General features: G+C 44.0%; 1 protein-coding gene across 1 annotated transcript in view; it reads left to right on the top strand.

Moving 5' to 3' along the window:
* The window catches only part of slc5a6a (solute carrier family 5 member 6a), a 125,175-nt gene that overhangs the window by 15,011 nt on the left and 91,436 nt on the right, over positions 1-18,728 (top strand). The window contains exon 2 of the mRNA XM_076271807.1: positions 12,607-12,784. The gene's annotated coding sequence lies outside the window, so the exon portion shown is untranslated. The remainder of the gene's footprint in view (positions 1-12,606; positions 12,785-18,728) is intronic.

Raw genomic sequence — 18,728 nt, 5'->3', positions numbered from 1 at the left:
CAATAAAAAAACAGTATATTACACAATAGGCCTACTCAATGAACCACCTTGTTTATTGTCTTTGCTACTTGCCAGAGGATTCATATGATTTAAACTGCCGTAGCTTACATAGGCAGTGTTGCAGAACTATTTGGATTTACATACAAATTGGTTCAATATTGCAAACAACTCCTCTATATTATATTTTACCACATCTACTCGCAGACCACTTGAGATAGTTTGCGGACCACCAGTGGTCCACAGGCCACACTTTTGAGAAACATTGCTCTATATAGACAGCTCTGAATATAGGAGGCTAGTATTTCAGAGACCCCTTGTGGTCAGTTCTGCTCTGCAGTCCATACTAATTTTGTCCTTTTTGACTTGCCGTACAAACATGACTAATATTGTCCTTCTTTGTTGCCGTACCTCGCATCATTTTTTCCTCCTAGGCTACATTCGGCTCATTACCTGATTCGCGTTTTCAATTGGATGCGCTTGTGCAATGTGCCCTAGATATATTTACATCGATATAATGTCAATGAAGGCCTTGCGTCTTTCTTTTATTTTTATTTTAAATGCAGTCACTGAGTGTGAGGTCCCCTGAGCACACTGTTTTTTTGAGGTATGTGCCTTACAGACATTAGAAGATCGCTGTTGTCAGTGCAGACTTGTTGTATGCTATTGTAAACAAATGAAAACCTGATCTGATATGATACTGTTAGGGTCGACTTGGGGATTGAACCCGGGTCGCCGGCTTGGCAGGCTGGCGTGCTACCGCTATGCTACAGTTCAGGTGGTTTGAATAGACCCAAGTGCAGAGGTTCCAAACAAAAATGAAGTTCACTTTTTATTTTCCAAAGCTCAGAAGATCCACAAAACTCAGTAGGCTCAAAAAAGGCAGGTCAGAGGCATTCAGCAAGAAAAAAGAAACAAAAGATCCAGGATTAGAAAAAATGGCAAAAGGTGGCAAAAATGCTTGCTTAACACGAAAGGCTCTTCAAAAGTTCAATAGTCCAAAAAGTAAGAGTATAGAAGTCCAAACAGCAAAAGTCTCAAAAAACTCAAGAGGAACAAGTTCAATATAGCTCACCAGCAACGTAGACGTGAGGCAAAGACTCCGTGACTAACAAACGAAAAACAGGGCTTAAATAACCAGACTAATTGTTCACATGACAAACACAAATGGCCACAGGTGGTAGTGGAACAAAAATGGAGGGAAACATAATGAGAAGGCGGGGCAGGATTTTTAGGCTAAAACATTTTATGTCACTTACTGCAAACATCACCTAACCAACCGCTAGCTGTCTGTGTCCTGAATACACTGTAAAAAAAACATGATCTCTGTGGACAGCCCAGGCTCCAAAAACGACAACAAAAACAACCTGGGCAAACCTAGCCCATGAAAACTCAACTCAACTTTAGCAGAGGTGCCAATAATTCTGGAGGATATATATAATAGTTAAACTACAACTACCAATCATCATTATAATGTACAGAGAATAATCCATGGGGGGCACTCATTGTTTCTCAAAGTTTTTCAGACCAAGGACCACTTAACCAATAAAAAAACAGTATATTACACAATAGGCCTACTCAATGAACCACCTTGTTTATTGTCTTTGCTACTTGCCAGAGGATTCATATGATTTAAACTGCCGTAGCTTACATAGGCAGTGTTGCAGAACTATTTGGATTTACATACAAATTGGTTCAATATTGCAAACAACTCCTCTATATTATATTTTACCACATCTACTCGCAGACCACTTGAGATAGTTTGCGGACCACCAGTGGTCCACAGGCCACACTTTTGAGAAACATTGCTCTATATAGACAGCTCTGAATATAGGAGGCTAGTATTTCAGAGACCCCTTGTGGTCAGTTCTGCTCTGCAGTCCATACTAATTTTGTCCTTTTTGACTTGCCGTACAAACATGACTAATATTGTCCTTCTTTGTTGCCGTACCTCGCATCATTTTTTCCTCCTAGGCTACATTCGGCTCATTACCTGATTCGCGTTTTCAATTGGATGCGCTTGTGCAATGTGCCCTAGATATATTTACATCGATATAATGTCAATGAAGGCCTTGCGTCTTTCTTTTATTTTTATTTTAAATGCAGTCACTGAGTGTGAGGTCCCCTGAGCACACTGTTTTTTTGAGGTATGTGCCTTACAGACATTAGAAGATCGCTGTTGTCAGTGCAGACTTGTTGTATGCTATTGTAAACAAATGAAAACCTGATCTGATATGATACTGTTAGGGTCGACTTGGGGATTGAACCCGGGTCGCCGGCTTGGCAGGCTGGCGTGCTACCGCTATGCTACAGTTCAGGTGGTTTGAATAGACCCAAGTGCAGAGGTTCCAAACAAAAATGAAGTTCACTTTTTATTTTCCAAAGCTCAGAAGATCCACAAAACTCAGTAGGCTCAAAAAAGGCAGGTCAGAGGCATTCAGCAAGAAAAAAGAAACAAAAGATCCAGGATTAGAAAAAATGGCAAAAGGTGGCAAAAATGCTTGCTTAACACGAAAGGCTCTTCAAAAGTTCAATAGTCCAAAAAGTAAGAGTATAGAAGTCCAAACAGCAAAAGTCTCAAAAAACTCAAGAGGAACAAGTTCAATATAGCTCACCAGCAACGTAGACGTGAGGCAAAGACTCCGTGACTAACAAACGAAAAACAGGGCTTAAATAACCAGACTAATTGTTCACATGACAAACACAAATGGCCACAGGTGGTAGTGGAACAAAAATGGAGGGAAACATAATGAGAAGGCGGGGCAGGATCACATGATAGAGGATAAGGCACATGTCAAATGAAAACAAACACACAATCAAAACAAAGGAAAATGACAGGTGTCCCACAGCGATCCCTAGTGGCCAGAAGAGCCATGGCACCTAACAGGACCCCCCCCCTCTACGAACGTCTCCGGACGTTCCTCGGACAGTCAGGGTGTGCATGATGGAAGTCCTTGCACAGGGTTTTGTCCACAATATTCCGGGCCGGAACCCATGAGCGCTCCTCAGGGCCGCAGCCCTCCCAATCGACCAAGTACTGCAGGCCGCCTCGGACACGGCGGGAACTGAGGAGTCGTCGGACCGTGAAGACCGGCCCACCATCAACGATGCGGGGGGGAGGCGGGGCTTTGGGGGCAGGGGCATGAGGTGAGGACAGGACAGGGTGCAGCAGGGAGACATGGAAAGTGGGATGAACTCTAAGGGAACGGGGCAACTGGAGCTGGTAGGAAACAGGGTTGATTCTACGAACCACCTTGAAAGGACCCACGTAGCGGGGGGCCAGCTTGCGGGACTCGACACGAAGGGGAAGATCTTTGGAGGAGAGCCAAACCCTTTGGCCGGGGCGGAAATGCTGGGCCGGCCTCCGGCGACGGTTGGCTTGGGCCCGGGCGGACCTGGAGCTTCGCAACAGCGCCTTGCGTGTGTTCTTCCACACCCTCCGACAGCGCCTCATGTGGTGGTGAACTGAGGGGACCCCAGTGTCAACCTCCTGCTCAGGAAACAGAGGAGGCAGGAAGCCGAATTGACACTGGAATGGAGACATGCCGGTTGCCGAAGACTGAAGGGTGTTGTGGGCGTACTCCGCCCACGGCAGCCAGGAACTCCAGGATGCTGGGTTGTCCCTCGCCAGACTCCTCAGGGTGGCCTCCAGGTCCTGGTTCAACCTCTCCGTCTGCCCATTGGACTGTGGATGGAAGCCCGAGGTGAGGCTGGCCGTGGCACCCAGGAGTCTGCAGAACGCCCGCCACACCCGAGACGTGAACTGTGGCCCACGGTCTGACACAATGTCCTGCGGGAGCCCGAAGACTCGGAAAACATAGGCAAATATCAGTGTTGCAGTCTCAAAAGCAGAAGGGAGTTTGGGTAATGGAATAAAGCGACAGGCCTTAGAGAACCTGTCAACTACTACAAAAATAACTGTGTTACCTTCAGAATTCGGGAGGCCTGTGACGAAGTCTGCTGACACATGGGACCACGGCAGTCTCGGGATGGGCAGAGGGCGAAGCAGGCCTTGAGGAGGCTGGCGGGGATTCTTGCTCTGGGTGCACACTGGACAGGCCATCACGAAGGCTTTCACCTCCTTCTCCATGCCGGGCCACCAGAACCGTCTGTGGAGGAACTCGAAGGTCCCCCGGGTGTGCAGTGAGGCTGGACGAGTGGCCCCACTGGAGGACCTTGGCTCGTACCTGGCTGGGCACGAACAGGAGATTGAGGGCCCGTTCCAGGATCTGGTTCTTGACGTTGGGCCTGCTTGACAGTAGTCTCAATACCCCAACGAACTGGGGCAACTATGCGGGAGGCTGGGACAACAGTACTGACCTCTACCTCGTTGTCATGTGTGGAGAACTGCCTGGACAATGCATCTGGCTTGGTGTTCTTTGAACCTGGGCGATAGGAGAGTGTAAAATCAAACCGGCTGAAGAACAATGCCCAACGGGCCTGGCGAGGGTTCAGATATTTGGCTTGCTGGAGGTATTCAAGGTTCTTGTGGTCCGTCCACACAAGAAACGGGTGCTGCGCTCCCTCCAGCCAGTGCCTCCATTCACCCAATGCCATCTTCACTGCCAGCAGTTCACGATCCCCAATGTCATAACGGGACTCGGCAGGATTGAGGCGACAGGAGAAGAATGAACAAGGATGCAGTCTCCCGTTGGATCGTTGGGAGAGGACAGCGCCGACCCCGACATTGGACGCATCCACCTCCACAATAAAAGGCTGGGACGGGTCAGGGAGGACCAGCACAGGAGCAGAGGAAAAGCGATGCTTGAGATCCTGGAATGCTTAGTCAGCTTTGGGCGTCCAAAAGAATGGCGCACCGGTCTTCTTAGTGAGAGCTGAGATCGGCGCGGCCACTGAGCTAAAGTTACGAATGAATTTGCGGTAAAAGTTTGCAAAACCAAGGAACTGCTGAACTCCTTTTACGGATGTTGGTGTTGGCCAATCCCGCACAGCCTTTGTTTTGCTGGGATCCATCTGGACCTGACCGTGTCTTAGGATGAAGCCCAGGAAAGAGGTCTCGGGAGACATGGAACTCACATTTTTGAGCTTTCACGTACAGGTGGTTTTTCAGTAACCTCTGTAGGACGCTTCGCACGTGGTGTTGATGCTCTTGCAAGGACTTTTAAATTTTTTCAATGTCGTCTAAATAGACAAAAACAAAACGGTTGATCATGTCCCTGTCCCATGTCCATCATTATGAGGGCCTGGAAGACAGCTGGAGCGTTGGTTAATCCGTAAGGCATGACCTGGTATTCATAGTGCCCAGATGGAGTGTTAAAGGCAGTCTTCCATTCATCACCTTGACTAATGCGAACAAGGTGGTAGGTGTTTCGCAAGTCCAACTTCGAGAAGACAGAGGCACCCTGGAGCAGGTCGAAGGCGGTGGACATCAGTGGTAGTGGGTAGCGATTGCGGATAGTGATCTTGTTAAGACCCTGGTAATCGATGCAAGGTCGCAGCCCACCATCCTTCTTGCCAACAAAAAAGAAGCCAGCGCCAGCAGGTGACTTAGATGGCCTGATGAATCCAGACGCCAGAGCATCCTTGATATACTCCTCCATAGCCTTGTGCTCTGGCAGAGAGAGGGAGAAGAGTCGTCCCCGAGGAGGAGATGTGCCTGGAAGTAGGTCGATGGCACAATCGTAGTGTCTATGAGGAGGAAGAGAAGATGCTCTTTTCTTGCTGAAGACCTCTTTCAAATCCCAGTACTCGGAGGGAACTTGGGACAACTCGGTGGGATCCAGAGACTCGGTGGGCGACACTGGAGGGTTTGCAAAGAGGCAAGTGGCGTGGCAGGTAGGGCCCCATTCCAGGACTTGACCAGTTACCCAGTCGATGTGTGGGTTGTGACGGGTAAGCCAGGGGGTACCAAGGACCACAGGAAACTCTGGAGAGTGGATGAGATGCAGTGAGATATCTTCTCGGTGGGCTTCAAACTGGAGACGAATAGGAGAAGTTGCATGATTGACTTTGCCGTTTCCCAGGGGCTGGCCATCCAGAGCAGACACAGAGAGAGGCAGCTTGAGGGGAACAAGAGGAATCTTGAGTTTGAGGGCAAAGTTAGAGTCCATAAAATTCCCTGCAGCTCCAGAGTCAACAAGGGCTTGACAAGTGTGACTGCCTTCACCCCAGGAGATGGAAATGGGAAGAAAGACTCCTTGGCCAGAGAACTCGGGAGACAAGGTAGCTCCCGTCACAACCCTCCCTCGGACGGGAAAGCTCTTTTCCCGAGAGCTCAGGGCAGGTGTCTCGGAAGTGTCCCTTTTTCCCGCAGTATATACAGCACCTTTCTCTTCGCCGGCGTTCCTTCTCAGCAGCAGACAGACGTGTTCGTCCAATTTGCATGGGCTCGGTGGGTTCGGTGATCGGTGGAGTAGAGAGCCATGGAAGACCAGGAGCATCAGGTGTTCTTCGGATCGCATCACGGCGACGTTCCCTGAGGCGGTTATCCAAACGTATGGCATGTGTGATCAGGGATTTTAGGTCAGAGGGACAACCCACAGACGCTAGTCCATCTTTGACTGGGTCTGACATCCACTTACAGCAGCCAGTGTTCGGAAGGCGATGGCATAATCTGCTACACTGGTCTTGCCCTGCTGGACGGACATCAGCTTCTTGGCTGCATCTGCACTAGCAACTGATTGGTCAAATACTCTAATCATGTCTTCTGTGAATTTGTTGAAGTCCGAGCATTCTGGACTTCAGAGGTCGCCCAGGCTCGGGCTTTGTCCACGAGTAGTGTTATCACATAGGCAATCCTGGCTCGATCAGTGGTATAGGTGGCTGGCTGCAGTTCGAACGTGAGCTGACATTGAGTGAGGAAATCCCGGCACTCACCCTGTTTGCCATCGTATCGCTGTGGTGCTGGGAGGCGAGGTTGCCGATGTGGATCCGAGGCCGCAGGGTCTATGGCTTGGGCAGGGTGAAGAGCAGGAGGGGCAGGAGCCTGCAGGACTGGAGGAGCTGTGGTCAGTTGCTGAAGAGTCATGGCAATTTGTTGCAGCATTTCTTCATGTCGTGCCAAGGCTTGTTGCTGGGTGGTTAACGCTTGGCCATGTGTGTCCATAGTAGCCCCAAAGCTGTTGAGGGTCGCCATCAACTTTTGAAAGTCCGAAAGTTGGCCAGGTGGAGAACTCTCTGCTGGGTCGGACATGACGGAGTCTTTCTGTTAGGGTCGACTCGGGGATTGAACCCGGGTCGCCGGCTTGGCAGGCTGGCGTGCTACCGCTATGCTACAGTTCAGGTGGTTTGAATAGACCCCAGTGCAGAGGTTCCAAACAAAAATGAAGTTCACTTTTTATTTTCCAAAGCTCAGAAGATCCACAAAACTCAGTAGGCTCAAAAAAGGCAGGTCAGAGGCATTCAGCAAGAAAAAAGAAACAAAAGATCCTTGAAACAAGAGCTTGCTTAACACAAAAGGCTCTTCAAAAGTTCAATAGTCCAAAAAGTAAGAGTATAAAAGTCCAAACAGCAAAAGTCTCAAAAAACTCAAGAGGAACAAGTTCAATATAGCTCACCAGCAACGTAGACGTGAGGCAAAGACTCCGTGACTAACAAACGAAAAACAGGGCTTAAATAACCAGACTAATTGTTCACATGACAAACACAAATGGCCACAGGTGGTAGTGGAACAAAAATGGAGGGAAACATAATGAGAAGGCGAGGCAGGATCACATGACAGAGGATAAGGCACATGTCAAATGAAAACAAACACACAATCAAAACAAAGGAAAATGACAGGTGTCCCACAGCGATCCCTAGTGGTCAGAAGAGCCATGGCACCTAACAGATACGATGTGTGAGTTTCACTAGTCCCGTTCCCCTCTCACACAGCAGCACAGCTCATGACCAGAGAGAGAGGATAAGCAGAGTTTTGGCAGCACTGAATCAGGGGTTAAGATGCAAGATGTTTGGATGATTATCATGTCTGACCTCAACAATAAAGAGTCCCTGTATGCAGTTTGCTTGCATACGCGGATTTTGCAACAACACGCCAACAAACACGGGTATGTAGTGACTAATCAAAATTACATGTAAAGTATGTATAGCCCATAGGACTTGAGACTTTGATTAAACAAACGACAATTCCGACTGCAAGGTCCCAAATTGAAACGAGCAAGTGCTAATGGTCCTGAATTTAATAACGTTTCAGAAGACGTGCCACAGCTAGACAACAAGTGGCAGACAGAGCGACATCACTTATGCTACCAAAGACTGTTTTTGAGTCACATCGTTGCAAATTTCAAATTTCCACAAAATGGTTTGTCTTCAGTATCAGGAAGTTATTCAATAAGCTTAACAATAAAAATTATAGCCTTAACTCAAAACAGTTGTTTGTCATTCTGATCTGTAGAAATGTCACATGCCGCCATGCCTAAATTCTGCTAACTGCACATTAATTACAGGCTAATATAATATTCAGTATTCATTATTGCTTAGCCGGAATGATGTTTTTCCCTATCATTCTATTTTTAAATCGTATCTGCAGGCATGTAATTGGGCTACGGGTTACATAAATGGCATGTTTGGACGGGCACTGCACTATTTGTATAAACTTGCGACGTGTGCTGACTAGGCCTACAGAGTTGTTGGCGAAACTTTTGGCATCAGCAAAACAAAATAAATTAAAATGCACATTAGGAAGTTGGATGGAAACACGCTTACTGGTTATAATAACATACGTAAAAAAACCTTTTACTTTACCATAATTCACTTTAGTTCAAACTGTACCCTTTGAAGGTGAGCTGGAAAAGGGAAGACAGATGGTATAACTCCGTCTCTGATCCTGATATTCTGTCCAGTTCTGTCAAAGTCATCTTCTTTAAAATGGTGACTGCAGATAAATGAGTGTTTACTGGCCTCAAATCACTTGTTTTTTCTGCTCGCCGCCATCTTGCCAGTCAAGGAGTGAGTTTTCCAAAATCTTTCTCAATGCTCAAGTTCATGTGAAAAAACACAGATGATACTTTGATCAAGGTTTCATGTTGTGTCGAGCCTTCTTAGTGTTTTAAAAATAGCGATTTTGACGCGATCATGTATCAAAATAGTACCCCTACAATTCCCATTCAGAAGGCCATTTGACCCGAAAACGACAACACGGACAAGCTTAAAAGTGGTGCTTTGGACATAATTATGCTTTTAAACGAAAGTTTGACTCGGGTACATTCACAAAAACACCCTTGGATGCATTTTGGCGAAAGTTGTTTCGCTTTAAAATACCTATGTTACAAAGTTTGAATGAAGTTTCTAAGTTTAACGGGTCAAGCTGAATAGCTTACAAAGTGGTAAGCGGAACAATAATAATAATAAGATGATGAAGAAGAACAAGAAGCCTAGGAAGAACAGTATAACAGTAATAATATAGTTCTAAGCAATCTGGCAGCTGAATAATTATGAAGCTGGGCTGGGCTGGGCTGGGCTGGGCTGGGCTGGGCTGTGCTGTCTGTCTGTGTCTGTGAAGTTGTGTGAATGTAACTTTTGACCCGTATGTCCAATTTTCAAAAATGAGGTACCGCTGGAGTCCTTGGATGAAGCCGAGTTCCATGCCATTGGAAACACACAATTAAAATAGAGATTTCACAGCATAAAGCTGTTAATCCATGTCAATTCATGTGTATACAAGTCATGTCCGCGCTGTCACATATTTTTTGAAGCCAATCCATGTCAAACAGATCTTTGTAGATCCACAGTAGACCATGTACATGACCTGTATACACATGGTTTGGCTTTAATCCTAGCAACCACCATATCAACCACGTTATTTAGCATAGCAACCACCAAATGTACCCTAGCAACCACCTTAATTTCCCTAGCAACAACCTAGCAACCACCATTATAATGTGACCCTAGCAACCACCATAGCAACCAACATGATAGCCTAGCAACCGCATTATTTAGCATAGCAACCACCATATGTACCCTAGCAACACCCTAGCAACCCTCCTAATTACCCTAGCAACACCATAGCAACCATCTTAATTACCCTAGCAACAACCTAGCAACCACCTCTATAATGTGACCCTAGCAACCACCATAGCAACCAACATGACTACCCTAGCAATCACCATAGCAACCACGTTATTTAGCACACTATAGCAACCACTTTAATTACCCTAGCAACCATCTTAATTACCTTAGCAACAACCTAGCAACCACCACTATAATGTGACCCTAGCAACCACCATAGCAACCAACATGACTACCTAGCAATCATCATAGCAACCACATTATTTAGCATAGCAACCACCACATGTACCCTAGCAACACCTTAGCAACCATGCTAATTAACCTAGCAACAGCCTATAAGTATATAGTAGTTGTCCGTATGTTTAACTTTTGACCCGTATGTCCGATTTTCAAAAATGAGGTACCGTTAGAGTCCTTGGATGAAGTCGAGTTCCATACAAATGATCTTCAGAGCAAGCATTACAAAAAATTATCAGATGGATTTCATCAGCAATGTTATGATATCTCAGTGCTTTGATTTAGATACACCAAAAACTGTGTGGACCAGTGACGTGCAGTGGGGTCAGTGCCAAGGTAGGCAATGTGCATCGAGAAATCCAAATTTTGATCTTTTTTTTATTTTAACAAACACCCTAGCCCAGGGGTCTCCAACACGGTGCTCACAGGACTCCTATGAGTCGTCTGCAGTGCACTTTCTAAAAATAGCCAAACCAAAAAGTCGCCTGCAGATCACGCTCTAAAACATCCTCCATTGTGACATTTTTAATAGATATTTAATTGTAGACCATACATCGGTAACATTTACTTGATATTGGTGATACCTTACAAATTGTAGCTAGGTTAAATTTTTGCCTTTGGCTCCGAATCCTTTTCTCATTCAATGGAAGCGGAGAGCATACACGCTACTTGCACGCATAGACAGTAATAGAAAAAAAGCTTGCTCTTCTGGTGTAACCAATGGAAGCATATCTTTGCAAAAGTTATGTTGCTATTCTGTGTCATTCCATATGGTTTGTGCATGATTGTTCAAAGACTGAAAAACAATTGCTTTAGGTCACGGGCCCTTTCTCCTCCGTAGCCTACTGCTGTAGTAATAGCGCTTAAAATCTTGTGGCATGCCACTTTTCATTAAAAAGTCTCGGTTCTCCCCTTATGTAATAGATGTGCAGGGTGCAAAAGCTTGACAGTCCTAGGAACAGTAACTAAGGAGGGCGGAAGGACCTTGGAAGGGTCAATTTTAAAATCACGTTACATTTTAAAACATACTTGGCACGGAAAAGCACGGCCTCTTCCTGCCATTGAAAATCAACGCGACCGCACATCACTGGTGTGGACTCAGTGTTTCCTCTATGTTTATTTCAGCATGGCGGCCCGCAACGGTTTAATTAATACCGCCACGGTATCAGAATCAGGGTAGACGCACAATGCAGTTGCAGTTGCTTTTTAAATAATCCTGCCGGCCCTATTTGACCACATTGCTACCTGCAGCTGTATTTCAGTGTGTTTTTGCAGGAGGTTTCTGCACATTGAAAAACAGCTCAATCACCTCTGGACTACAGTGGCAAATACATTTCAGATGTTTTTTTTTATATGAAAGGTGGTTGAATAAAAAGCTTGCCGTATTTTCTGTACTCAGTCAAAAAATGCATCATGAAGAGGAAAAAAACATGTATAAGTTGCAGTGGACTATAAGTCGCATTTATTTAGAAATTTATTTCACGAAATCCAAGACCAAGAACTAGAGGCTAGCGATTAGCGAAATGCTAGCGGTTGGCTGTGTTGAACATGGGAAGTGCCTGGGACGCTGAATAGGCTAAATTAACATAAGCCAGTGAGTCACAAACCTAGAGTGCTCTCTCATGGCTGTAGACGGTAATGTTACCTTGGTTCATGCAGAGATTCATGTCAGTCAGCAGGAATGAACATTTAACAACATGTTAAATGATATATATGTTGATATATAAGTCGCACCTGACTATGACTATGAAACAATGTGCGACTTATAGTCTGGAAAATATGGTAATTCCTTTGTAATTACTAAATTAATGACTTCCAACAATACTATCATGATACTCTTATTATACATGACTTTTGTGATATGATTTATCATGATGCGTATGGTACTTGTAGGGAGTGATACCTGGCAGGCATTATATGAATCTACCGCTTTCGCCTGGAATTTTGATTGATGTTTTTTTTTTCATTCATGTGCAGTTTTAATACCTTGTATCTGGTACACCCTTACAATCTTACCTTGAAACACACCAAAGTGTAGATATGCAACCCTTACTAGATGAGTGCAATTAACCTTCAACCCTAGTTATGTGCATGTGAAACTTTTGGAACGTGACTTATTTTCCAGTGTCTGATCAGGGCTCAAGACTATTGGCAGTACAGAGTCCAGAAGTTCATTTTTAACACAATGGTATTTACACTCCCTTTACTCCCAGGTTGTATTACATTCGATGATAGTGTGTGAAGGTTCCAGGGAGTACTTAGTGACATTTGGTTACAATAGTAGTTACATGGCATGTATAGACACTTAATCATAGTATTATGGAAGGATTATTAGTTGTCAGTCAGGTAGCACAGGAAATCATGTTTTGCACCATATCATAAACTATTCTATTTTTACTTTTTTAGGGGAAAGCTATCTTGGACCACCTACGTTTATGCAAATTTTGGAAACACCCACCAGCCCATCTGGTACTGTTTAGTTACCTTGAAATGCTGCCTCCCATGCCCAGGTTAATAAGTGTACATCATGAGAAGAAGTAGACCTCCTTGTTTTGTCATTTAATGGTCTGCTCAGTATCCCAAGGTAAGAACTGCTGTATTTTCATTTTCAATTCAACCAACCACAAGAAGATATTTTAATCAGTGAATGTTAAGGGAAAGAACATACAAATGGGAAAAGTGTAGTGGATTCACAGATTTTGGGGAAAATGGGGGAAAGGGGAACATTTATTGGCTTTGGTTTCTCAGTGTGAGGCCACTGCTACGTTAATATCAGTTTTGTCTTGGTAAGTTATAAAGCTTGCTTTTGCTTCTATAGTGAGACCTTTAGGTCATCCTCACCTAACTACCCTTTTTCCCGACTCTTATTATGGCTTTTATCATAACAGCTACATCAAGGGTAGTTGACTAACCATATCTTTCTCAGTTGTGGCAGAGAAAATTCTATATATTTTTTGGTGTTTTACAAATGTTACAGACCTATAAGAATTCGTTTAAAGGAACAGCGAAAATATATTTCTTGATTTGTTGTGTTTATGCTTCATTTCTTTTCTTTGTTAAAAAAAAAGCCAGGGTAGAATGAGCATGACGACTTCAGAATTATACCTTTTTGTAGGTAAAGAAACATTGCTTTCTTTTTGACAAAACTGCCTCTGGCTCCTGTAATGTTGCTTCCTTGTCTGTGTTGTATTATTAGGTTGGCGGCATAGTCCAAAAATGTAATGGTATTAACATTTCAAATGTGTGTGTGTGTATGTGTGTAATGATGCAGCTTCGGTTCTTACAGTATTTTAAAATAACCGATAATTATTGATAATCATGAGGAGGTGTTGTGGGCCTAATTTAGTGAAACACCAATGAAGGAGGGTGTGCTTAATAACCCCAGTGAAATGCTCAGGTATATATTGTTGATTGGCCGCTGTGGAATTGTGATTTAATTAGTTATGGACTGGCCTCACATTGGCATTACTGTACATGGATGGACAGATAGAACAGTTGAAAGGGAGGGGGGAGATGACGGTACCACTCCCTGCATATACTGTAAAATAAGTAGCCTATTTGGTGCCATTTAACCCTAGTCAAATGGGCTGATCCAATATTGGTTGGACCACAAGCAATGACAGAAGAAATTGTGGTGCTGCTTTCAATGGTACAGTGGTAGAAATTTGTCAGAATTCAGTTCATACCAAACCTCTGTGTAACATGCTAAACTCTCCTGTGTTGTGTTGTTGATGGAATAAATGCCCGAGTTTTGTTGTATAGTGTAGTTGGCTATCAGCAACCAACAGTGAGGATCTTCGCCACTAGCCGTTGAAAACTGGATAATATGACACTCGATAATCTTCATAACAGACTGGGAAGAATTTAACAGAACAATGAAATTAAATACAAAAAAAATGTTGCCCGACATTGCACATCATCTACTTAGGAGGGCACTGCTCCCACATACTTTGGCCCATCATCAAATGCTTGACCTCTTTTGAAAGCTCAGACCCCTGAATTTCCAGAAACAGTCAGAGTGGCTCTGTGATGTACTGGCAAAGAGTTACAGAGGCTTGACACCAAGATTATGCTTCTACTCAAAGGGGTTCTTGTGTAATAAGAGTTTTATTGTCAGTATGCATTTTGGGGGAAAATATTTTGACTTTTGACTGAAGGAGGCAGATGAGAAAACACTGCTTAGTCCTGTGAATTAAACATTTAGCCTATGTTTGAAAAAATGCCCCATGATGGGACTTAAACCCAAAGAATTAGTTATTTTATTCTTTATAGATCATTGATTGGAACATTTACTTTTAAAAAAACGGCTTGATGGTGTTGATAAAAATAAAGTGTTGATTAAAATAAAGTCCTCTGCAATGTCTGCAGCAAGGAATTTGCATATCACCGGAGTTCGTCAATTCTAAAGTCGCACATCAATGCAAAGAAATAGTGTTGACATTGAGGGTGTTTATTTTCATTGTGTCCCCTAGGTCAGTGTTTCCCAAACTTTTTTTCTGGGGACCCACTTTTTAAAAATTACAGACCATCACGACCCATTTCACTTCAGATCTAACATGCAACCACCAATATTGTTTTAGGTCACAGGTTCTCAAACTTTTCTATGCCACCCCACAATTCTGCAATCTCAATTACACATGAAACAATGTTAAATATTTTCAAAGCTGTAAAAACTCTCGCTCAGTTTTGTACAAACACACAACCTCAGGTTTTCCTCATCCTGGCGACCCAAATAAAATCTCCTGTGACCCACCTGTGGGTCGCGACCCAGTCTTTGGGAACCAATACCCTAGGTTATGTCTGTTGCCTGAAATGCCTTGTATGTGAAAAAAACTTCTTCCCGAAGCACTTTTGAATTTATTTCCTCAGCATATTAGGTCATATCATAGATTATTATGTCCATTATTTGAACAGTGAAAATAATAATAAAAGAGTTTTTGAACTTTAATGTCACTTGAATTTAAATATTTAAAATACTTTCACAGCAAAAATTATATATGCGATTAATTTAGATTAATTAATCACAGAGTATGTAATTAATTCGATTCGATTGACAGCCCTAATATATATATATATGTACAGTATATTGCACAGGTTTGTGGGCAGGCTATGGAACATAAAAAAATATATAATGTATAGTATGGGGTGTTAGCAGTGCAAGGTCATAGGTGAAACAGTGTAGCAGTAAATGTAAACAGGTAAACAGTGCAATACAGTCAATGTAAACAGGTAAACAGTGCAGTAGTAAAAAGTAAACAGGTAAACTAGTAACAGCTAAAGTGCAAATGCTAGACAGGAGGTGAAGTTTTGTTCAGCAGTGTGACAGCCTCTGGAAAGAAGCTGTACCTGAGCCTGCTGGTGCGGGAGTGCAGGCTCCTGTATCGCCTGCCAGATGGGAGTAGACTGAAAACACCAAGGTTTGGGTGGGCGGCATCCTTGACAATGGATTTGGCTTTTTTTGTACAGCGTTTATGATATGTGTCGTGGATGGAAGGGAGTTGGGAGCCAATAATCCTTTGGGCAGATTTCACTACTCTTTGTAGTGCCTTGCGATCAGCAGCGCTGCAGTTGCCGTACCATACAGAGATGCAGTTAGTGAGTATGCTCTCAATGGTACAATGGTAGAAGTCTGTTAGAATCCTAGGACATAGGTGTGCTTTCTTCAGGGTTCGTAGAGAGTGAAGGCGCTGATGCACCTTCTTCACCAGACTGGAGGAGATGAGAGACCAAGAAAAGTTATTGTCTAACATTCTGTAAAGCGTCATGAGACATGTGTAATGTTTTGGCACTCTATAAGTGAAATTAAATTGAAAATTGAAATTGAAAGATTTTCAGTGATGTGTACCCCAAGGAACTTAAAGCTAGACACACATTCCACCTCAGCACCGCTGATGTGGAGGGGGATGTGTGCCCTGCTCTTGGCTCTCCTGAAATCCACAATGATCTCCTTGGTCTTCTGGGTATTGAGTGCCAGGTTATTGTTTTTGCACCACATAGCTATGTGCTGAACCTCATCTCTATATGCTGTTTCATCCTCCTCTCTGATCAGGCCCACCACTGTGGTGTCATCTGCAAAATTTATTATAGCATTGGACCCATATACAGGGGCGCAGTCGTGACCCAATCTCAAAACATTTCGCAATAATGGGTGTCAATGCAACCGGGCGGAAGTCGTTCAGTTCTTTGGCTGTGGACTGTGGGGGACTGTTGAGTGGGCCAGAGACATGTTAAAGATGTTGGTGAAGACACCAGCCAACTGCTCCGAGCAGGCTCGCAACACACGTCTGGGAACTCTGTCAGGGCCAGCAGCTGCGGCATTCACTCTGCCCAGGATGTCGCAGACCTCTGAGGTGGAAAATTGGAGTATGTCCTCATCCGGTGAAACAGCTGACTTGAAGGCTGCCTCCTTGTTTTCCTGGTCAAATCGAGCATAGAAGTAGTTCAGCTCGTCTGGGAGGGAAGTAGAGGAGGGTAGGGAAGAGTTGAAAGGGGATTTGTTGGTGATTGTATGTAGACCTTACCACATACGCCGGGGGTCGGAGGAGTTGAAGTGCTTTTCAGTCCTTTTCTTGTAGGTGTGTTTGGCCCTGAGTATTCCTTTCCTCGGGTTGGATCTGGCTGAGCTGTAGGCCTCCTGGTCTCCTGACCTGAAGGCTGCATCCCTAGCCTTGAGGAGAAGGTGAACTTCTTTGTTCATCCAGCGTTTCTGGTTAGGGAATAGTTTCACTGTTTTATGTGTAGTCACTCCCTCTACACACTTGTTGATATAAGACAGAGACAGAGTTGGTGTATGTGCAGGGTTGGGTAGTAACGGATTACATGTAATCTGGATTATGTAATCAGATTACAAAAACCAAGTAACTATAATCAGCCCAGATTACAATAAAAAAATTGTGTAATCAGATTACAGTTACATTGTTGGGGATTACCTGATTACATTTTATCATGCAAGCAATGCAACTTTTTAATGATAGCCTAGCTATCTTTTAAATCGACAAGCTTCGGGCTTGCCGGTTCGATCCCCGACCAGTAGAAAAAATGTGGGCGGGGGAAGTGGTTGAGCACTGCTCTCCCATGCCCACATCCACAGCTGAAGTGCCCTTGAGTAAGGCACCTAACCCCTCATTGATCCCCAAGCGCCGTTGTAGCAGACAGCTCACTACTCCGGGTTGGTGTGTGCTTCACCTCACTGTGTGCTCGTTGTGTGCTTCACCTCACTGTGTGTTCACTGTGTGCTTCACTAATTCGTGGATTGGGAGACCAAATTTCCCTCACGGGATCAATAGAGTATCTATACTTACTTACTAACTTATTTACTATTGGGGCAGGTCTCTCGGCACACTGCCTGATCTTTTCCTCCTAATCTTAATGTAGCCTCTTGTTTTAGTGTTACCGTTTACTTTGAGAAAGTGACCAGGTCCCCCTGGTTGAAAAACATCCCAAAGGAATAATTTTCTCACCCCCACAATTGAAATGGACATGGTGTCATTCAATCTCAGGCCATGTCCCTGGGTCAAAAAAATCCAGCGAAAGCTAAATTCATTGTCCAGGTGTGCCCTTATAAAGGTTTTAGCTGAGTTGTGCATGTTTGGAGAATAGTGATCCATGATCACATCCATGATGACTAAGTGATCAAATTTGGGATGGGGGGAAAATTTCAACCACCAAAACACCACCCCCAAAGTGAAGAATAGCTATAGAAATGTATTAGTTTTGGGTGTTTTTCAGACAATGGGACCTGGTGACCTCAAAGTAAATGGTAACACTAAAACAAGGGGCTACATTAAGATTTTTGGAGGAAAAGATCAGTTAATTCACACAGGAATGCTTTACTCAGAGCAAAGAGATTTCTTAGATGTAATGAAATAATAAACAGAAAAATAGAATGAGAATTCTTTCATCAATTCAGTGGTGGTGTCTTTTTCTTAAGGGACATATTTATTGAAGTAATCTAAAAGTAATCCTAAAGTAATCAGATTACGTTACATGTTTTTGGTAATCCAACTGATTACTGAATTTGTAGTCAGTAATGGATTACATTTCAAAGTAATCTGACCCAACCCTGTGTATGTGTGAATGTCTGTTTGGGAGTCCATGGTGGCGTCAGCAACAAACACATTCCAGTCAGTGTGCTGGAACTGTTGTTGTAGAGTGGAGGTCTGCGTCTTCCATCCAGACCTTAACGGCTTTTGTTGTTGGTTTCACACGTTTGATGACTGGGGTCTTAGGCAGGAGAAACAAAGAGAGGTGGTCGGACTGACCAAGGTGGGGGAGGGGTCTGACTTTGTAGGCACCAGGCACATTTGTGTAGACATGGTCCAAGGTTTTGTTGTCTCTAGTGGAGCATGAGACATTTTGGTGAAATTTAGGTTGTACAGTTTTTAGGTAGCAATGGTTGAAGTCCCCAGTGACAATAAAAGCCCCATCTGGATGTTGAGTCTAAAGCTTGTTAATGACAATGGAACGTTCTTTCATTGCTGCTTTGCTGTTGGCATCAGGTGGTACATACACAGCAATAGCAACAATGC

Source organism: Alosa pseudoharengus, unplaced genomic scaffold (genome assembly GCF_046254945.1).
Source record: "Alosa pseudoharengus isolate Yale_2024_CS ecotype anadromous, Long Island Sound unplaced genomic scaffold, YU_APseudo_1.1 YU_APseudo_1.1_scf_7, whole genome shotgun sequence".
Taxonomy (NCBI): domain Eukaryota; kingdom Metazoa; phylum Chordata; class Actinopteri; order Clupeiformes; family Clupeidae; genus Alosa; species Alosa pseudoharengus.
Note: the sequence above shows the minus strand (reverse complement) of the source record. Positions and strands in the feature narration are given on the sequence as shown.